This window comes from Gossypium hirsutum, chromosome A09 (assembly GCF_007990345.1).
Source record: "Gossypium hirsutum isolate 1008001.06 chromosome A09, Gossypium_hirsutum_v2.1, whole genome shotgun sequence".
NCBI lineage: Eukaryota > Viridiplantae > Streptophyta > Magnoliopsida > Malvales > Malvaceae > Gossypium > Gossypium hirsutum.
Genome location: NC_053432.1, coordinates 27,998,322 through 28,022,675, shown reverse-complemented (window position 1 = coordinate 28,022,675; position 24,354 = coordinate 27,998,322). Strand labels below are relative to the sequence as shown.

The 24,354-nt window shown below is 37.2% G+C and overlaps 1 non-coding gene across 1 annotated transcript; it reads left to right on the top strand.

The window, feature by feature from the left end:
- Positions 1–16,843: 16,843 nt before the first annotated feature.
- LOC121207327 (small nucleolar RNA R71) lies at positions 16,844–16,950 on the top strand. The gene has a single exon (XR_005902418.1). It is a non-coding gene; the product is annotated as a small nucleolar RNA R71 (small nucleolar RNA).
- The last annotated feature ends 7,404 nt before the right edge of the window (positions 16,951–24,354 follow it).

Sequence of the window (24,354 nt, the reverse complement as noted above, 5' to 3'; positions counted from 1 at the left end):
TTTTTAAGAATAAGAACAAGTACAATAAAAGAAAGTACATAATAAGAAATAATTCAGCAATTGGAATGAGCGAACATTAGTTAGGGAACGAACATTAGTTAGGTAACTAATCAAATCAGATCTCGATAAAAAGGAGTCAATAAAAAGGGAGAAATTCTTAATGAATCAAAAAATAGTTAAGTTGGGGTTAAAATTATGGGGAAAATAAAGAAACAATGGTTAAGGCTTAAAGAGGCTCACTAAGGGTCAATTATGTGGGTAGGATTTTTATGGGGTAAGTGGGTTAAAACCTAAGTGCCTTTATCATCTCAGTATATCAAATTAATGGTGTGGTCTTGACATTTATAATAGAAACAAGTTCTAGAATAACAAATCAGTAGTGACACACTCAGAAGCAACAATAAAAGTGAGCAAGAAAGGATATATGCTCTAAAGACTCAAGATCTCACAAAAATTATGGCTTTTGATGTCAATCCTTTGAATTCAGAACTTCAAGATAATACCTCAATTCAGGGGAACAACCTAGGAATTTTAATTCTCAAAAGTCAACTTATGCTAAACAATCAATGTACAATTACCTATGATTTAATTCAAAACATATCAAAAAAAATTATAAATCAATCAGAATTCACTATAATAATAATATGAGAACGAGATGAAAATTCAGGGATTTTCTAATAAACATATAAATAACCTCCCCACACTTAAGATGTACATTGTCCTCAATGTACGAAGATAGATGATAATAATATAAGCATAAAATCAGAAGAGAGGGAGAGAAGTGAAACTACCTTGAATGTTTTTGATGAAATCATTGGAATAGTGACAACTAGAGTTGTAGATAAGGCTAATGAAAGTGTAACACCCCATACCCGAGACCGTTACCGGAGTCGGGCACGAGGGGTTCACAGACTAAATTCACTTATTTTCACAGTCCATTTTAAAAATTTCCAGACAGCTGACTAACTGCATCACTGTCACCTTAAAAATCATATCTTGAGTTCCAAAACTCGAAAATCAGTTTCGTAATTTTTCCCTGAAACTAGGCTCATATATCCATCAAAATTTTTTTTTATAGAATTTTTGGTCAAGCAAATTAGTACATTTTATTAGTTAAAGTCTCCCCTGTTACAGGGTTCGACTACCCTGACCTTTTTGCATTGCGACTTAGATAACTCCTTATACAAGACTTCAATACTTATACCATTTGTTTCTAATGAAACTAGACTCAAAAAGGAATCTATAAATATATGGCATGACTTCTAATTATCTCTGGTTAATTTATAATGAATTTTCAAAGTCAGATCAGGGGATCCAGAAATCGCTCTGGCCCTGTCCCACGAAAACTTGAATATCTATTAAAATACGACTCATATGACCGTTTCGTTTCTTCCATATGGAAGTAGATTCATCCAGGTTTGATTAAATAATTTATTCACTATTTAATTCCATTGCTACTATTTTTAGTGATTTTTCAAATTCACACCACTACTGCTGTCAGCATCTGCCTTTAAGGTAGACTTTACCTATTACATAGTTTCCATGATTCAACTAACCCTTTTGCATATATAGCACAAAGTATGATCGTGATTAACCATTCCAATGGCCAATCATTGCCAAGCATATCCACACCTCTCAATAACCATATACATACAAAATGATTATAACATTATGCTCAAAAATATATATAAGCCATTTTCGCATGGCTATCCAAATTTATACAAAACCGAAGGGTACATGACCCACAACAAAAAGGGTAGTCCTATACATGCCATTTCAAAGTTCAACCAAAAGTGTACCAAAAAGGGGGTTTGATAGTGTGGACGACTTCGACTTTGACAATCCCGAGTCCGATAGCTGACGAACCAAAATCTATAAAACAGAGATTCAAAGAAACGGAGTAAGCATTTAATGCTTAGTAAGTTTTGAGCCATAAAATTTGACACAACTAAAGTGTAACATTCATATGGCTAAATGGATAATTTCATATGCACAAATTATCAATATCATACTTACTTCACATTACCAACCCTTATATAATTGCACAAAAGATCAACTTAGCCAAAGGCCGGTAGCTCATTTATCGACTGAGCGAATACTATTTGTAAGGGATCAACTAATTCAATGCATATACGAAACATACCTCATCGCTGGGATTTTACGAGCGTATTAATTGAAACTATTACAGCAAGGTCGCTCACTGCCAAGCCAAGTACCTTCAGGATTTAACCGGATATAGCTACTCACTCGAATACCTTCGGGACATAGCCCGGATATAGTAACTCGCACAAATGCCTTCGGGACTTAGCCCGAAACTAGTAACTCGTACAAATGCCTTCGGGACTTAGCCCGGAACTAGTAACTCGCACAACTGACTTCGGGACTTAGCCCGGAACTAGTAACTCGCACAAATGCCTTCGGAACTTAGCCCGGAACTAGTCACTAGCGCAAAATGCCTTCGAGACTTAGCCCGGTTATCATCCAAATATTCATGCACATATCAATAAATCATGACACATCTATATTTCATTTTCATAATTAGAGTTCAAACACAAGTCACGTATTAAGCAATCCCATTTTCGGCTCACTAGCCACATACAAACAGCATGGTTTTGTTTGCTTTATGACACGATCTCTATGCACATACGGCTACCCGTCATACGTATAGACTAATTAACTCAACATATAATTCAAGTAGAATCATCATATCACCGTATATTTGTTATGCTCATACTTCATGACTCAATCAAATCGTATACTAAGTCTCGTTACTCGAAAACTTACTTCGGATGTTGTCGAACGATTTCGATGGCTATTCGACCACTTTTTCCTTCCCTTTATCGGATTTAGTTCCCCTTTGCTCTTGAGCTTAATTTAACAAATAAATTGATTTAATCACTTGAACATCAAGAAGAGAAACTCAAGGTACTTAACCCATATATACATTAGACATTAGAGTCGTATGTGTATGAAATCATGAATCAAACTCAACATATTAGCCCACGCTCTCTTTTAGCCGCTTATCTAAGCCAAGATAAAAGCATCAATATGCTTGCCTCTAACCGAATACATGCAACACCAATCCATCTCATGTGGCCGAATATGCAAGTCTATGTTGAGGCCAATTATATACTTAATACCACATATAAATGGCATACATTTTACTAACTAATGCATTATATATTATAACTCAATACGCATCCATCGTTTACTCCATAACTGAAACACCATCATATAAATATATACCTTGAGATAATATATATGTCATACCAATACATCATGTGAAAATATATATATGTGCAAGAGCCGAATCACAAAGTTGATTATAACCACCTCATATATTTTCATCATATACCCGAATGCACAAGTACATTATAATAACTTCCAACTCAATTCATGTTACAAATTTATACTTCACAAGAACAAATCATTAACCAAATATAAACATATATCCAAAACACAAATCTTACCTACCATGTAATAAGCATACCAAACTAAACTCTTTCTATGTTCGAATATAACCTAATATCATTTAATACCAAATCATGTATATTTATTTTTACATGAACCATAGCCGAATCATTTTAACCATGAGTAACATAACAAACATAAATCATACTTATGGACCTAAGGTAGAACCAAGAAAGGAACTCATAAATATCAAGATGTAAGCAACTACCATTGTTCATCTAGATTTAGCATGAAACACAACCATCACCCTTATTAATCTCCATAGCCGAAAACCTTACTTATTCCAAAATCACAATTTCAACATGGGTTACCAACAATAACTTGATATCTCACTCAATATCGACTAGGATTTCAAGAACTAGTATCAACTTCCTTACCTTAATATTGACCTAAGATGACCGATTGCTTCACTCCTTTCTTCCTCCTTTCAATTCGGCTAAGCATAATCAAAGAACACAACTTGTTTTCATCACCGAATGCTCTTGTTCTCTCTTTTTTTTTTCTTTAGAATCGGCTAGGAAGAAACATGGATAATGATCTCTTTTTTTTCTTCATCATCCTACTAACCATTATTATTTTATCATTTCTAACATAAACCATTAGCACAACATGTTTTATGACATGTTTTGCCCATCAGCCTTTGTCATGGCCGGCCACTAGTAATTAAATGGGGGAAATTGACATGCATGTCCACCCCTTTGATTACATGCACAATAGATCCTTATAGATTAACCTATCACACTTCAAAAGTGTCACACATAAGTCCTATTGACTAAATTCACATGCAATTTACTAAATCGAAGCTTAAAACTTTCACACATTCATAATCACATATTTTAGACAATAAATATCATATTCAAATAATTTGGTGACTCGGTTTAGTGGTCCCGAAACCGCTTTCCGACTAGGGTCACTTTAGGGTTGTCACAACTCTCCCCCACTTAAGAAATTTTCGTCCCCAAAAATCTTACCGGTAAATAGGTTTGGGTATCGCTCTTTCATAGAGTTCTCGGGTTCCCAAGTAGCTTCTTCTATCCCGTGTTTGAGCCATAACACTTTTACTAAAGGAACCGCTTTGTTTCGTAACTCTTTCACTTCACGAGCTAGGATACGAATCGGCTCTTCTTCATAACTCATGTCGGATTGAATTTCAACCTCTGATGGATTAATTACGTGTGACGGATCAGATCTATAACGTCGAAGCATCGAAACATGAAAGACGTCGTGACTCTTTTCAAGTTCAGGGGGCAAAATCAATCTATACGCAGCTGGACCAACTCGTTCGGAGATTTTGTACGGCCCAATGAATCTCGGACTCAACTTGGCCTTATGGCCAAATCTAAGTATCTTTTTCCAAGGCGAAACTTTAAGAAACACTTTATCTCCCACCTGATATTCAATGTCCTTTCGTTTCAAATCCGCATACGATTTCTGACGATCTGTGGCTGCCTTCAGACTTTCACGGATTACTTTTACTTTCTGTTCAGCATCTTTAATCAAATCAACTCCGAAAATTTTACTTTCACCGAGCTCAGTCCAAAACAATGGTGTACGGCATTTACGACCGTACAAAGCCTCGTAAGGTGCCATCTTAATACTAGATTGAAAACTGTTGTTGTAAGCGAATTCAATCAAAGGTAAATACTGCTCCCATGAGCCACTAAACTCGAGGATGCAACATCTCAACATATCCTCAAGTATCTGAATTATCCGCTCGGATTGACCATCGGTTTGTGGATGAAAAGCGGTGCTAAAATGCAGCTTGGTACCCAAAGCTTCTTGCAATTTCTTCCAAAATCGCGAGGTGAATCTCGGATCTCTATCCGACACAATAGAAATCGGTACCCCGTGTAATCTCACAATCTGAGAAACATAAAATTCAGCTAGTTTATCCAATGAAAAATTTGTACGTACGGGGATAAAATGAACCGACTTAGTCAGTCTATCAACAACAACCCAAATCGCATCTTTCTTACTTGTCGACAATGGCAACCCAGACACAAAATCCATCGTGATTCTATCCCATTTCCATTCAGGTATCATGATCGGCTGAAGTAAACCCGTAGGCACTTGATGTTCCGCCTTCACTTGCTGACATATTAAACACTTCGAAACAAAATTGGAAATGTCTCGTTTCATACCATGCCACCAAAACTGACGTCTCAGATCGTTGTACATTTTCGTACTCCCCGGGTGAATTGACATTCGGCTACAATGAGCTTCGTTCAGAATCATCGAAATGAGTTCTGAATTTCTTAAAACACACAACCGACTTCTGAACCTCAAACAATCGTCATCATCAATTTGAAACTCTGATTCTATATTCGGAACACATTCAGCCCGTTTTGCAACCAATTCATCATCGACTTTCTGAGCTTCACGAATTTGATGAATCAACAATGGTTTGGCCTTTAATTCCGCCACTAACACGTTGTCGGATAGAACAGACAAGTGTACATTCATCGCTCGTAAAGCAAACAGTGATTTACGACTTAAGGCATCCGCAACCACATTAGCCTTTCCCGGGTGATAGTCAATGACAAGCTCATAATCTTTTAACAACTCGAGCCAACGTCTTTGTCGTAGATTTAAGTCTCTTTGAGTCATCAAATATTTGAGACTTTTGTGATCCGAAAATACATGGCACTTCTCACCAAATAAGTAATGTCGCCATATTTTCAAAGTGAATACGATGGCAGCTAATTGATATCATGGGTTGGATAATTTTTCTCATGTGGCTTTAATTGTCTCGACGCATAGGCCACAACTCGACCTTCTTGCATCAATACGCAACCCAACCCGAGTAGGGAGGCATCACTATAAATGACAAACTCTTTGCCTGATTCGGGTTGCACTAGAATTGGGGCTTCAATCAAATAAGTTTTTAGTTGATCAAAACTATTCTGACATTTTTCTGTCTATTCGAACTTAACAACTTTTTGAAGTAGCTTCGTCATTGGTGTGCCTATCATCGAGAAACCTTTTACAAACCGTCGGTAGTAACCGGCAAGTCCCAAAAAGCTCCGAACCTCAGTAATATTTCTCGGAGGCTTCCAGTTAAGTATGGCTGAAATTTTGCTCGGATCAACTCGAATACCCGATGCGGATACCACATGGCCCAAGAAGCTCACCTCTCTTAACCAGAACTCACACTTTCTGAACTTTGCATATAACTGCTTATCTCGTAAAATTTGCAACACTAATCTCAGGTACTCGGCATGTTCAGTCTCATCTCTTGAATAGACCAAGATGTCATCAATAAACACAACTACGAACCGGTCCAAATACTGCCTGAAGATCCGATTCATCAAATCCATAAATACCGCAGGGGCATTAGTAAGCCCAAACGGCATCACTAAGAACTCGTAGTGGCCGTATCTCGTTCTGAAAGCAGTTTTGGGTATATCCGAATCTCGAATTCGCAACTGGTAATAACCCGATCTCAAATCTATCTTTGAAAACACTGAGGCTCCCTTTGGTTGATCAAACAAATCGTCAATATGTGGCATCGGATATTTATTCTTTATTGTCACCTTATTCAGCTGACGATAGTCGATGCACAACCTCATGGTTCCATCCTTCTTTTTCACAAACAATACTGGTGCACCCCAAGGTGAGAAACTTGGTCGAGCGAAACCTCTATCCGTCAATTCTTGCAACTGAGCTTTCAACTCTTTTAACTCGGTTGGTGCCATACGATACGGAGCTATCAAAATCGGCGTAGTCCCAGGTACAAGCTCAATACCAAACTCTACCTCTCGAACAGGTGGTAAACCCGGTAATTCCTCGGGAAAAACATCCGGGTATTCACAAACCATCGGCACAGATTCGGGTTTCTTTTCTAACTCTTTGTCATCAAGTACATACGCAAGGTATGCTTCGCACCCCTTTCTTACATATTTCTATGCCAACATTGATGATATTACAGCTGGCAACCCCTTTAAGTCCGTAGTCTCAACTCGGATTATCTCGTTATTTGCGCACCTCAAATCAATAGTCTTGCTTTTGCAATTCACAACCGCATCATGCACGGTCAACCAATCTAAACCAAGGATAACATCAAATTCATCAAACGGCAAAAGCATCAAGTCCGCCGGAAAACAGGAACCTCGAATTACTAGGGGACATTTCTTACACACTTTGTCGACAAGCACGTAACGACCCAAGGGATTTGACACCCGAATTACGAACTCAGTAGACTCAATAGGTAAAGTCTTATTGGATGCTAAGGTTTCACATATATAAGAATGAGTAGAACCATGGTCAATCAAAGCAATCACATTAGTATCAAAGAGAGTAAAAGTACCGGTAATAACATCTGGCGAGGAAGCATCCTCGCGTGCGCGTATAGCATAAGCCCTAGCAGGAGCACGAGCCTCAGATCTGGTCGTAGCATCTCTAGATCCTCTCTGACCACCACTAGCATTGCCCGTATTTCTAGATGGTCTACCTCGAGCAGTGGTAGCACCCGGTTTCCCACTCTGATTTACATTCTGTTCAGACAACCTCGGGCAATCTTTAATGAAGTGGTCAACTGATCCGCACTTGTAGCAGGAGCGGTCATGAAATCTACAACTCCCCGAATGCCATTACCACAATACTGGCACTCCGTTCTGTCTCGACGGTCATTTCTAACACTGGCGATCGAAGTGACGCGTGTGCTCACAGGGGTCGATCGCGATCTCGTCTAGAAAAACCCGAAGTGTCCCTAGACCGGCCTCAGTCATCTCTAAATTTCTTCGATGACTGTTGAAAGGGCTTTCCTGAAGATCTCTTATGAAACTCCTTTGCTCCCACATCGGCTTTCCTTTTCTCCTTACTAAGCTCCTCGGCTTTGCAAGCTCGCTCGACAAGTACCACAAATTCGCGGATTTCTAAAATGCCAACATACAGCTTTATATCATCATTCAGTCCATCTTCGAAACGTTTACACATCACAGCTTCTGAAGAAATGCATTCTCACGCGTACCGGCTAAGCCTCACAAATTTTCGGTCATAGTCGGTAACCGACATGGAACGTTGTTTGAGTTCAAGAAATTCCTTCTGTTTTTGATCCATGAATCTCTGACTGATATACTTTTTCCGAAACTTGGTTTGGAAAAACTCCCAAGTTACTTGCTCTCTGGGCACAACAGAAGTCAACATATTCCACCAATAGTAGGCAGAATCACGTAGCAAGGAGATAGTACACTTTAGGCACTCATTGGGTGTGCAAGATAGCTTATCGAGTACTCGAATAGTGTTGTCCAACCAAAATTCAGCTTGCTCGGCATCATCGCTGTCAGTAGCTTTAAATTCAGTAGCCCCGTGTTTTCGGATTCTGTCAACTGGGGGCTTATTTGACCTTATTTGGTCAGTTACCGGAGGTATTGTAGGTGCGGGGGTGGTATTATTCGGGAATGGAGGTTGTGGAACAGCCGTATTAGTCCAAATGTATTGGTTGAACCAATCATTCATCACGCTATAAAAAGCTTGTCTAGCTTCATCATTCGGATTACTAGCAATAGGTTGAGAGTCCGCCGGCGTTGTCCCTTGTACGAGAGCAGGCGCTACACTCTCAAGATCATCAGCTACCGCTCGGTTGGGATCGGGATCCATTACTATAAGTAAACACATTTGCAAATGTCAGAAATCACCACACTATCAAATAATCACATAATGGCATGTATAGCTAGACCCAAACGTATTACGGTAGTCCTAGAATCGACTAAACCGTAGCTCTGATACCAATTTAATTGTAACACCCCATACCCTAGACCGTTACCGGAGTCGGACACGAGGGGTTCACAGACTAAATTCACTTATTTTCACAGTCCATTTTAAAAATTTCCAGACAGCTGACTAACTGCGTCACTGTCACCTTAAAAATCATATCTTGAGTTCCAAAACTCAAAAATCAGTTTCGTAATTTTTCCCTGAAACTAGACTCATATATCCATCCACGAATTTTTTTCTACAATTTTTGGTCGAGCCAATTAGTACAGTTTATTAGTTAAAGTCTTCCCTGTTACAGGATTCGACTACCCTGACCTTCCTGCATTGCGACTTAGATAACTCCTTATACAGGGCTTCAATACTTATACCATTTGTTTATAATGAAACTAGACTCAAAAAGGAATCTATACATATATGTAATGACTTATAATTATCTCTGGTTAATTTATAATGAATTTCCAAAGTCAGATCAGGGGATCCAGAAATCGCTCTTGCCCTATCCCACGAAAACTTGAATATCTCTTAAAATACGACTCATATGACCGTTTCGTTTCTTCCATATGGAATTATATTCATCCAGGTTCGATTACATAATTTATTCACTATTTAATTCCATTCCTACTATTTTTAGTGATTTTTCAAATTCACACCACTGCTGCTGTCAGCATCTGCCTTTAAGGTAGACTTTACCTATTACACAGTTTCCATGATTCAACTAACCCTTTTGCATATATAGCACAAAGTATGATCGTGATTAACCATTCCAATGGCCAATCATTGCCAAGCATATCCACACCTCTCAATAACCATATACATAAAAAATGATTATAACATTATGCTCAAAAATATATATAAGCCATTTTCGCATGGCTATCCAAATTTATACAAAACCGAAGGGTACATGACCCACAACAAAAAGGGTAGTCCTATACATGCCATTTCAAAGTTCAACCAAAAGTGTACCAAAAAGGGGGTTTGATAGTGTGGACGACTTCGACTTCGACAATCCCGAGTCCGATAGCTGACGAACCAAAATCTATAAAACAGAGATTCAAAGAAATGGAGTAAGCATTTAATGCTTAGTAAGTTTTGAGCCATAAAATTTGACACACCTAAAGTGTAACATTCATATGGCTAAACGGATAATTTCATATGCACAAATTCTCAATATCATACTTACTTCACATTACCAACCCTTATTCATGCACAAAAGATCAACTTAGCCAAAGGCCGATAGCTCATTTATCGACTGAGCGAATACTATTTGTACGGGATCAACTAATTCAATGCATATACGAAACATATCTCATCGCTGGGATTTTACGAGCGTATTAATTGAAACTATTACAGCAAGGTCTCTCACTCGCAAGCCAAGTACCTTCGGGATTTAACCGGATATAGCTACTCGCTCGAATACCTTCGGGACATAGCCCGGATATAGTAACTCGCACAAATGCTTTCGGGACTTAGCCCGGAACTAGTAACTCGCACAAATGCCTTCGGGACTTAGCCCGGAACTAGTAACTCGCACAAATGCCTTCGGGACTTAGCCCGGAACTAGTAACTCGCACAAATGCCTTCGGGACTTAGCCCAGAACTAGTAACTCGCAAAAATGCCTTCGGGACTTAGCCTGGAACTAGTCACTAGCGCAAAATGCCTTCGGGACTTAGCCCGGTTATCATCCAAATATTCATGCACATATCAATAAATCATGACACATCTATATTTCATTTTCATAATTAGAGTTCAAACACAAGTCACGTATTAAGCAATCCCATTTTCGGCTCACTAGCCACATACAAACAGCATGGTTTTGTTTGCTTTATGACACGATCTTTATGCACATACGGCTACCCGTCATACGTATAGACTAATTAACTCAACATATAATTCAAGTAGAATCATCATATCACCGTATATTTGTTATGCTCATATGTCATGACTTAATCAAATTGTAAACTAAGTCTCGTTACTCGAAAATTTACTTCGGATGTTGTCGAACGATTTCGATGGCTATTTGACCACTTTTTCCTTCCCTTTATCGGATTTAGTTCCCCTTTGCTCTTGAGCTTAATTTAACAAATAAATTGATTTAATCACTTGAACATCAAGAAGAGAAACTCAAGGTACTTAACCCATATATACATTAGACATTAGAGTCGCATGTGTATGAAATCATGAATCAAACTCAACATATTAGCCCACGCTCTCTTTTAGCCGCTTATCTAAGCCAAGATAAAAGCATCAATATGCTTGCCTCTAACCGAATACATGCAACACCAATCCATCTCATGTGGCCGAATATGCAAGTCTATGTTGAGGCCAATTATATACTTAATACCACATATAAATGGCATACATTTTACTAACTAATGCATTATATATTATAACTCAATACGCATCCATCGTTTACTCCATAACTGAAACACCATCATATATAAATATATACCTTGAGATAATATATATGTCATACCAATACATCATGTGCAAATATATATATGTGCAAGAGCCAAATCACAAAGTTGATTATAACCACCTCATATATTTTCATCATATACCCGAATGCACAAGTACATTATAATAACTTCCAACTCAATTCATGTTACAAATTTATACTTCACAAGAACAAATCATTAACCAAATATAAACATATATCCAAAACACAAATCTTACCTACCATGTAATAAACATACCAAACTAAACTCTTTCTATGTTCGAATATAACCTAATATCATTTAATACCAAATCATGTATATTTTATTTTTACATGAACCATAGCCGAATCATTTTAACCATGAGTAACATAACAAACATAAATCATACTTATGGACCTAAGGTAGAACCAAGAAAGGAACTCATAAATATCAAGATGTAAGCAACTACCATTGTTCATCTAGATTTAGCATGAAACACAACCATCACCCTTATTAATCTCCATAGCCGAAAACCTTACTTATTCCAAAATCACAATTTCAACATGGGTTACCAACAATAACTTGATATCTCACTCAATATCAACTAGGATTTTAAGAACTAGTATCAACTTCCTTACCTTAATATTGACCTAAGATGACCGATTGCTTCACTCCTTTCTTCCTCCTTTCAATTCGGCTAAGAATAATCAAAGAACACAACTTGTTTTCATCACCGAATGCTCTTGTTCTCTCTTTTTTTTTCTTTAGAATCGGCTAGGAAGAGACATGGATGATGATCTCTTCGTTTTCTTTCATCATCCTACTAACCATTATTATTTTATCATTTCTAACATAAACCATTAGCACAACATGTTTTATGACATGTTTTGCCCATCACCCTTTGTCATGGCCGGCCACTAGTAATTAAATGGGGGAAATTGACATGCAAGTCCACCCCTTTGATTACATGCACTAATAGATCCTTATAGATTAACCTATCACATTTCAAAAGTGTCACACATAAGTCCTATTGACTAAATTCACATGCAATTTACTAAATCGAAGCTTAAAACTTTCACACATTCATAATCACATATTTTAGACAATAAATATCATATTCAAATAATTTGGTGACTCGGTTTAGCGGTCCCGAAACTGCTTTCCGACTAGGGTCACTTTAGGGCTGTCACAGAAAGGCATGATTCTGAGTTACTAATAAGAAAATAAACACCACTGTGGAAGAGAATTAAGGGATTACTTGATAATAACCATAAAGATAAACATAGTTCAAAATATAAAACAGAAGTCTTTAAAAAATAAATAAATCAAAAATAAAAATAAAATAAAATAAATGGACTCAGAGATCTTCATCATCAGATGCGCCAGCGTCGAGAGGTCGGTGACTTGGTGGTGGCGGTGGGTGTGGGTCCACGTGAGGGGGAGGGACATCATCAGTAACGTCCTTTGGCTCATCCTGGTCATCAGAGTGAATGAGTCTATACTGATGGGGGTCGAATCCACAGCGTTGCTCTATCATCCTCACATGGATCATACTAGAAATTCTCTGAGGAGCCATCTGGCCTACTAGTGTAAGTGTCGATGACATCTCTAGAGTGTCGAAGAGGCCGAAGTGTCAAGCAAGACGAGTCACGTAGGGACCAAGACAGATGGGACCCCTCCTATGGTGGTCCGTCTGATGGCGAAAAGCCAGTGCTATGAAGTATGCCAAATCAAAAATGTGACCAGTCGCCATGCTCCAAAGATAGTATGCATCAGTAGTGCTTACAAATCCTGTGCTCTCTCTCTTGCCAGTCAACGTGTGAGCTAATAAGGCATGGATATATCATAGAGCCAAAGAAAGAGATGTCGCCTTCGAGTGACTCGCGTCATAATAGATCTGACTAGCTGTAAGATCGATCTAACAACATGAATGTGAGTAATGGATGTGACGGTGGAGGTGAAGAAAGTTAACATTACGTAGAAACTCATAGGTGTATATGCCCAAAGCTACACCAAACTCAGGGACGCTCATATGTCGCACTAAGCCACGAAGTCGGAAAGTGATAGTACCAGCCTCGTCATGGGTATTCATCACATGTTGTAGATGAAAAGTAGTGCAAAAATCCAAGGTAAGCTCTGAATAGATGGGCTCGATAATCACAAAGAATCGATCCCACATGGCAGTCGTAATGAAAGCACGAACATCATCAGCTAGCTGACCTACTCTAATGTGGCCCAGTCAATACATCGGCCCAAACTTAGCGGTCGTACGCGCAAAAGTTGAAACAAGTCGTCCTGTGGGCCTGACGAGAATCGAAGCAGAGGGTGACGAGATTCAGTTGAGGCAGTTGAGAAGGTTGTACTAGGACCCTTCCGCTTTTTCGAAGCGAGGACGACAGTTTTCTTACTTCGTGTGTTTGCCATGATAAACCACGGGCGAAGGTGTGCACGGCAGTGGGACAAGGAGGCTTGTGACGGTGCGTGATGGTCAATGCAAGGGACAGACGGTGAGGGTGGCTACGATGGTGGCTCATCGGCAGAGGAAAGTGTGGGAGGGTAAGGAGCGTGGAATGGTTAGGGTAGAGGAAGAAGAAGAAAGGGAAAAAGAAAAGAGAGGAAGATGAAGGGAGAAGAGAAAAGGGGACAAAAATAAGGGAGGAAGAAGAGAGAGAAAGGATGGTGGCCGGTCGGTGGGGATGGGGATGTTGCAGTGGCTGCTAGGGCTATTGGAGTTTTTGGGAGGAAGACGATAATAGAGGTGAAGGGGAATTAGGGTTTGAGGGGTTTATGGGGACACGATCGTGTGACCCCCGTGTTTGGCCACACGGCCATGTGACACGCCTGTGTGGCTCTACTTTAGCCTGTGTTCGTCGTAAAAGATTAATGCCCATTGGTTACACAGCCTTAGACATGCCCATGTGTCCTTCCATGCCTATGTGGTTCGCCCGTGTAGCTCACTAACTTGTTTAAATTTTGAAAATTTAGCTCCAATTTTCACACGGCCTAGGACACGCCCGTGTGTCCAGGCCATGTGGTCCACACGACCGTGTGGATCGAGTTTATGGCCGTGTGTATGTCGATACTTGGGAATTTTTAGCCCTGTTTCCACACGGCCTAGGACACTCTCATGTGTCCAGGCCGTGTGGGTCAATGTACCTGCGTAAAAAATATGAAACATAGATAAAATAAACAAGTTAGTGATGTTAGTGCTCAGTTTTCCACCCGATAAGCGCTTATTTAAAGTCTAAGCTCGACTTATATCATATTTGCACGGTCATGGTGGTTTGAGGAGTTGAAACTCCTCATTCCTGCTATCAATCGTATCAAATAAGGTTTTAGACGAGTATTATTTACCTTAAAAATGCCGAATTTGGAATGAGTTACCTCGACTGTACCGTATGGGAAAACATTGAGTACTGTAATAGGGATTGCTCCATTAGGTTCAGAAGTGGCAACACAAGGGTCCACTCCATCTAACAGTACTTTGTCTCCAACCTTTAGTTGATTCGATTCACCTATAAGTTTATCGTGGCACTGCTTTGGTTCATTGTGTATTCTCGGTTTCTCCTTAATTTTTGTTTGACATTCATCTAGTTCCTCGATTTGTAATCTTCATTCCTCAATAGTTGTTCGGGGCTCTATCACTTTATCCTTAGGGATTTCCTGCACAGAAGTTTGAGCCAAGATGTTATTCTCATGGAAAGAATTTGTAATATCATCTCGATCACTAGATAGTGTGATAGAATCACGAGCTTGAAGTTTAATCGTGTCATCACCCACACGAAGCGTTAGGTCTCTTGTACCAACATCAATAATAGTCCTAGCAGTTGCTAAAAAGGGTCATCTTAAGATTAAAAGAATGGCACCAACCTTTTCCATGTCTAAAACAACAAAGTCTACTGGGAATATGAATTTATCAATCTTAATGAGTACGTCCTCAACAATACCCCTAGAAAATCTAATAGTTTTATCTGTCAGTTGTATACTCATCCTAGTTTGTTTAGGTTTCCTAATAACTAGTTGTTTAAACATTTTATAGGGCATGACATTTATACTTGCCCCTAAATCGGCTAAAGCATTATCAACATTTAAACTACCGATTAAACAAGGAATAGTGAAACTCCCTAGATCCTTTAACTTGTTGGGTAGTTTATTTTGTAGAATTGCCGAGCAAACTGCATTTAGTTTCACATGCGACAAATCATCTAACTTCCGTTTGTTTGCCAAAAACTCCTTTAAAAATTTAACTGAGTTGGGCATCTTCGAAAGAGCTTCAATAAATGGTAAGTTAATATATGTAACTTTTTTAAAATGGTAAGAAATTTATCGAATTGTTCGTCTATGCGGTCTTTCTTTATCACTTAGGATATGGCACACGAGGTGTGTATTTTCTGCTTACCGATTTTTGTTTGTTCTAGCTTTCATCCACCTTATTTTGGCTTACCGTAGTTTCTTGCCTTGGTTCTGGTGTGGAATCAACTAACCGTTCTTCATATTGAACAGTAACCGCATGAAGCTGCTCTCTTGGTTAGCCTCAGTGTTGCTGGGCAAGCTACCTTGTGCTCTTTCTAAGATCTACTTAGCAAGCTGACCTATTTGAGTATCGAGACCTTGAATCGATGCCTGTTGATTTTTAATTGCAATTTTAGTGTTTTGAAAATGGGTTTCCACCACTGAAATAAACTTCATCATCATCTCTTCAAGGTTCAGCTTTTTCTCTTGCTGGTAAGGTTGTTGTTGGAATCCTAAAGGTGGTGGTGGTCTCTGATTTCCTTGACCACCCGAAGAGAAGTTGGGATGGTTTCTCCAACCTGCATTGTAAGTATTATTATATGGATTATTCTGTGGTCTACAATTGTTACCCATATAGTTGACTTGTTCATTCGTAGTACTATGTTCATAGGCTAGGCATTCTGGATTATTTATCCTTCTTCCGTTTGTATCACACTATGTCCCTAGATGCACCTGCGTAGAAACACATAAGCCATCAATCTTTTTATTTAAGAGCTTTACCTGGTTTGATAACATGGTGACTGCGTCGAGGTTGAAAACACTTGCTGTTTTATTAGGCTTTGTCCTCATGACTTGCCAGTGATAATTATTCATTGACATCTCTTCAATGAACTCATAAGCCTCCTCAGGTGTTTTATTATTTAAGGTTCCACCAGCCACTGCATTGACCATCTATCTCATTGAAGGGTTTAAACCATTGTGGAAAGTTTGAACCTGTAGCCATAAAAGTAATCCATGGTGAGGCCACCTTCTCAATAAATCCTTGTACCTCTCCCATGCATCATATAGTGTTTCTAAAACCATCTACACAAAAGAAGAGATATCATTCCTCAATTTAGTCATTTTAGCCGGCGGAAAATATTTGAATAAAATTTTTTTGGTCATTTGCTCCCAAGTAGTGATTGATCCCCGGGGTAACGAGTTCAACCACTGTTTAGCCTTATTCCTTAATGAAAAGGGAAATACACGAAGGTGAATGGCATTATCAGAAATGCCATTTATTTTGAAAGTATCGCAGAACTCTAATGTGACACCCCTAGTCCGTATCCATCGCCAAATTAGGATTATGAGGCATTATTGATCAGCAGTTCAATTCCAAACATTTATTTATATTCACTAAAGTCAAAATAATTTATAATTAAAAATAAAATCAATTCACATTTCAGGACATACACTGATATACATCTCGCACATACAAGTCACAGCTAAACTCAACGTGTTGCTTACTACATCAATGCATTTATATACACGATATTAACTATTACCAAAATGGTCAAACATACTTCTAATACCAGTTATGTGATTACTCATATAGCCACCAAATCACATGCACATTTTTAGAATTTAGTAAGCCATAATTCATATCTTAAACCACTACATATGCGACTTAGGTAATAGTCAATTCGAACTTGCATGCTTTACCCTTTAATACAAAATGAAACAACCTCACGTTAATAATAATGCATTTCCATATAATTCTTTTAAGTATTAATCAGTAAAGACTATTCATATCTACTATAGTCATTAAAATATATACATTTGGTCTTAGTAAATTTAACCATTTCATGCACACACCACTAAAAGTACACTTATTATATATGCCTAAAGTTTCGTATTCAATAACAAAGTAGTAATCAATATTTGGACATCTTAACTATTGTTCACTTAATGTCATTCATGATTTAACATTAAAAGCAAATTCTTAGTAACTATATCTAACCATTTAATCATATTATATAATTTAATAAGTAATCACATATTAATATTTAATACATTGCACCATGACCGAATATGCTAATAATGTACGTATACATAATACGCAACCAACCCTGAAGTAACAATCACATTTAGCATAGAATACATAATAAAACAATCGACCAAATATTCATGAAACACATGCAATACTTACCACAAGCATCAAACTTAACAATGTTATAATTCACTAGTAACCACCGAATCTACCTCATGCAATTATATGTAATTTCAATACATTATACCATAATCGAACCTGTTAATGATGTACGTATATAATATATGCAGCTTACCTAAAATTTATATCATACTTAATATAATATGTTTACCACATATTTAACCGAATTCTATTCATGAAGCATACACAAAATCTATCAACACCCAAGATCAATAGACATTTGACCAAACCATGTGAAACCGAATTCAAACATATCAAGTAAACCATTTCCAAGCATGTGGTACCTAACACAAACAATATACGTATACGGCACATAACTATAGGAGTAAAGTGAACATAAACCGAACATAACGTAACCAAAATATAAAGGTAAAAGCATAGCTATTTTTGCATGGCTTATATATATATACACACACCACATTACTCTTATCCAAAACTAATCTAGCTTATACATGCCATAGATCCAAGTTTAAACTTATATTGTACCAAAAACGGTCGCTAATGTGATAAACCTTGACGATGATCCCCGAGCTTATATCTTGACTCAAAAATCTATAAAACAAAGACAAATATACACAGCATAAGCTATTTAAGCTTAGTAAGTCATAAGCAAAAAAACAAACCAATAATATAATTAACTTATTTTAACCAACCAAATTACAATATCAATATCAAGCTTATTCTAAACTTTCAAATTCAATAATAATATACCTGAACAGATACACCCATTACCTTAGCCGAATGCTTACAAGATTAATTCATCAAGTCAATGTTCAAATTTTCAAAAGCCAAATTATCAATATAAACCTAATATACATACCTTGGTACAAATAAGCTTTTAAATCAAGATAAAATTTATATACACACATTAACTAAGTAACCGAATATACAAGAACATTATATATATATGCGAAAATAAAATCACACCAACAAGAATCATATTTCTTACCCATTAGGTCGAATACACATGACATATTTATACATATACTTTTCATTCATGTTCACATGCTCGTAACTAATATCGTAACACTCACTTACCTTGTTGCAAATGAATACAAAACTGATACATACCTGATCACTTAGCTAATTTTACACATTTGTTCTCCAGATATCGATGCCCAATGAACCATTCGGAATCGGATAGGACACTCAGATAATCACATAAATCGTACAATGCCAACGTCCCGGATGTGGTCTTACTTGTAAGCACATATCGATGCCACTGTCCCAGACGGGGTCTTACTCGTAAACACATATTGGAATCACATATCGATGCCATGGTCTTACTCGCACACATATATCGAAATCCTATGTCATGAAATATGTATCCTAACTATTCCTAAGGTTCATACGGCGCTTTCGAACGTCGTAACTCGATCGAAAGAACTTTGAAAACATGGCAACCAAGCTTAGTCATATTCGGCTATGACATGTATAAAATCATGTTTTTCATTTCAGCATATATATATTACATTTAAGTTAAGTTAAGTACGTCTATTTGCTTATAAACTTACCTCGGACAACGAAAAACCGGTACGGATCGACTAGTTGACAACTTTCGTTTTCCCTCGATCCAAATTTGACTTCTTTGGTTCTTGATCTAAACATATTCAAATTAAGCTCATTCAAACATATTTTCATTCAATTTAGTCCAAAAACACATAAATAGGCTAATTACCATTTTACCTCTGACATTTACAATTTTTACAATTTAGTCCCTATTGCACAAAACACAAAATATTCAAAATTTCAAAATACCCATGTTTGGCCGAATTCTCCTAGTGTTCATATAAGCCCATATATTTCATTTATGTAACATTTTAGTCCCTCAAATTATTATTTTTGTAATTTAGTCCTAATTACTCAAAATAAAAAAAACCCAATACAAAATATGTTAACTACAACATATCTTTCATATTTCATCATCAAACAATAAAACTCACAAGCTATCAAAAATGGTACAACTCAAAATATCCATCACAATCAAAAATTAAAGCTTGGTTCTTGAAGTTTACTAAGCAATGATCTCAAAAACATAGAAATTATCAAAAATCGAGCTAAACCCATACCTTGATTGAGCTTCAAAACTGGCTGAACCCTAGCTCTTGTTCTTTCTTGTTCTTTTCTTTAGTTTTGGTTAAAGAGAAAATGGATGAAAGCTTATTTTAGTCATGGTATATTATAACATATATATTCCATATTATTTAATTTACCTAACTAACCTTATTATATATTATAAATTCTTTTTATTGGTTGTCTACAACAGTCCAACATTTATTATGTTGGTCTTATTTCAAATTAAATGCCTCCCTTTAAAAAGACATCAACAATTTGGCCCTTTTTCAATTAACCATCAAATTTTCATTTTACGCGATTAAGTCCTTTTATTCAATCGGACACTCAAACGAAAAAATTAAATCACGAAAATTTCACAAATATAAATTCACACATAATAAACACGAAAAATAATTTAAAAATATTTTTTTGACTCGAATTCGTGGTCCCAAAACCACCATTCCGATTAGGGTCAAAATCGGGCTGTTACAACTCTCTCCCCTTAGGGATTTTCGTCCCCGAAAATCTTACCGGTGAATAGGTGTGGATAACGTTCTCTCATTGTATCCTCTAGTCCCCACGTTGCTTCCTCAACTCCGTGTTTATGTCACACTACTTTAACTAATGAAATCTTCTTATTTCGTAACTCTTTAGTCTCGTGAGCCAGGATACGAATCGGTTCTTCCTCATACGTCATATCGGGTTTAATCTCAATCTCAGACGGACTAATCGTATGTGAAGGGTCAGATCGATATCTACGAAGCATCAAAACATGGAATACATTGTGGATCTTTTCTAATTCAGGTGGCAATGATAATCTGTAAGCAACTGGCCCGATACGTTCTATTACCTCATATGGCCCAATAAACCTCGAACTTAATTTGCCTTTGCACCAATCTGAGTATTTTCTTCCAGGTGAGACTTTCAAGAAAACTTTTTCTCCGATCTGAAACTCTATATCCTTTCGTTTCAAGTCCCATAAGATTTCTGACGATCCGATGCTGCTTTCAGACTTTCACGGATTACTTTCACTTTTTGTTCAGTTTCTCTGACTAAGTCGACCCCGTGTATCTTAATCTCGCTGAGCTCAGTCCAATATAATGGTGTAGGACATTTATGACCATACAAAGCCTCATAAGGTGCCATTTTGATACTCGATTGAAAGCTATTATTATACGCAAATTCAATCAGGGTTAGGTATTGTTCCCACATACCTTCAAACTCGAGAATGCAACATCTCAACATATCCTCAAGTATCTGAATGATTCGCTCAGACTGGCCATCTGTTTGTACATAGAAAGCAGTACTGAAATGTAATTTCGTACCTAGTGCATCTTACAGTTTCTTCTAAAACCACGATGTAAACCTCGGATCTTTATCTGAAACAATAGATATAGGCACACCATGTAATCTCACAATCTAAGAAACATACAATTCAGATAGCTTATCTAATGAGTAGTCTGTACGTATCAGAACAAATGACCCGATTTAGTCAATCTATCCACAGCAACCCAAATTGCATCCTTCTTGCTCGGTGTCAACGATAAACCAGATACAAAATCCATCATTACTCTTTCCCACTTCCACTTAGGTATCATGATAGGCTGAAGTAATCCTGAAGGCACCTGATGTTCAGCTTTTACTTGTTGACAGACTAAACATCTTGCAACAAATTCAGAAATGTCTCATTTTATACCATGCCACCAATAAAGCTGTTTCAAATCATTATACATATTTGTACTACCTGGGTGAACAGATAACTGACTACTATGTGCTTCATTCAAAATTATCTTAATCAACTCTGAATTCCTCAAAATGCATATTTGGTTTCTAAATCTCAAACAGTCATCAGCATCAACTTTGAATTCTGAATCAGCATCCGTCTCACACTAAACTCGTTTTGTGATGAACTCATTATCAACCTTCTGTGCATCACAAATTTGTTGAATAACTAATGGTCTTCCTTTCAATTTAGCTACTATTAAACCATCATCAGACATAACCATATGCGCATTCATTGCACGCAAAGCAAACTGTGATTTTTGGCTTAAAGCATCAGCAACAACATTAGCCTTTCTCGGGTGATAGTCAATCACAAGCTCGTAGTCTTTTAGCAATTCTAGCCATCGACGTTGTCCTAAATTTAGATATTTCTGAGTTATAAAGTATTTTATACTTTTATGATCAGAATAAACATGACATTTCTCACCGAACAGATAGTGAGGCCAAATTTTCAATGCGAACACAATGTCTGCCAATTCTAGGTCATGTGTCGGGTAGTTCTTTTCATGTGGCTTCAACTGTCTCGAGGCATAAGCTACAAGTTTGCCTTCCTACATCAAAACATAGCCCATGTAACACCCTAAACTCGGCCTAGAAGTTAGGCCCGAATTTGGTGGGACATATTGAAGTGTTTTTTGAAAACCATGTTCTCATTGAAAACCCTTCTTACTATTTAAAACCACTGGCCATTTTAAAACTTGTGAAACGTTAATTCCCTTAAAACCTTACCTGCTGCGGAAGCTTAATTTTAAACAGTTGCGGAAACGTGATATCTTCAAACCCAATTGTTGTTTTGGAAAACCGCGCCCTAGTTCTAACAGAGATTAAGCATACTAAATAAATTTCCCAAATAAAAAATTTAAGAAAATAAAGAGGCCTTAATACAACCCAAATCAAAAACCAAAGTGCTTAACTAAATAAACGAAATAGAAAAACATGTGCAGTTGTATGGTTGTCTCTGAGTCCCTCTGCAACACCGATCCACCTAACGCTGGGGATTACCTGCACAGTTAATAAACGAGGTGAGTTTATGAAAACTCAGTGTGTAATCCCCTTCTAAACTAAAACTATTACAGAATCAGTATCATATGCAGATATGCAGATAGATTACCAGCCCAATCCAACCAACACACCACCAGCACCAACCAGCACACCATGTGGGGATAAAATCAACCCACCAAGCTGACACACCAAGCTTCGCACCGATTACGGCACTAAGTCAACAGGACGGCTCAACGCCGTAGACAAGACAACACATAGCCGTAAACATTGCAGCAACACTGCCAAATAACAGGACGATTGGAAGTCGTAAGCAGAATGGTACAATGGCACAAAGCCATTGATAATTGCATTATGTTAGGCACATAGCCCTCAACTAGTGTAACATAACCGGCACACAGTGTAATAGCCCAAAATTGGGTCTAGTTGGAACAGAGGTTTCGGGACCACAAAATTCGAGATAGAAATAATTATTTTATGATTATTTTGAGGTCTATGATATGATTGCATGATTTTTTGAAAATTTCGTGAAGAAATTCTATGCATAAAGTGCTCAATTTAAAGTTAGGGACTAAATTGAATAAGTTGCAAAACTTGCATTCTAGAAGTTTCTAGTATGAAATTGCTTTGAAATATTAATTAGGAGGTATTAAATAGAAATTTTACCAATTTCTAAGTGATGGAAAAAATTGGACATGGATGGAATTTTTGAAAGTTTCGTAAGAAAGGGCATTTTGGTCATTTGGTAATTAAAAGAAATAAAAAGGGAAAATAAAGCCAAAATTGGCTCATCTTTTTCATGGAGGCCTAAATTAGCATGGGGGAAGCCGTGGCTAGGGTTTTCAAGCTTTCCAAGCTCAATAGTAAGTCTGTTCTAACCCCGTTTTTCAAGTTCTTTACGTTTTTGGAATCCCGATAATTTGATTAAGCTTATTCTAGCAATAATTTAAGCTAGGGTTCATATTTGGAAAAATACCCATAGGTGAAATGTGTTTATTTTGCTGTTTTATGATAGAATATGAGGTTTTAAATTATGTTCGACAACTTGTGCTACTCGGTTTTGAGTGAAAACGAGTAAAAGGGCTTAATCGGTAAAAATACCTAATAGTCATAAGTATATGTTAGAGTGAGAATTTGATGTTTCCATAGAATGGAAAAGTGATCAGCATGTCATAAAACATAAGAATAAGGGATGAAGTTTAATTCCTGAGCCTAGGGGAAAATGTGTAAATATACAAAAGTTTAGGGGCAAAATTGTAATTTTTCCAAAGTTTGAGTTCAAGACTGTTTTGAATAGTACATTAATTAAATAAGTAAAATATGATTTTTTAGATCCCGGAAAATGAGATTTGAACCTAGAATGAGAGAAAAATCAAAAATTGTGAAAGTTGGTAAAATGACTGTTTTAGTATCGTGGTAAGTTCATATGTATAATAAGCATTAATTTATGCATATTTCAATGTAAAATTGATATA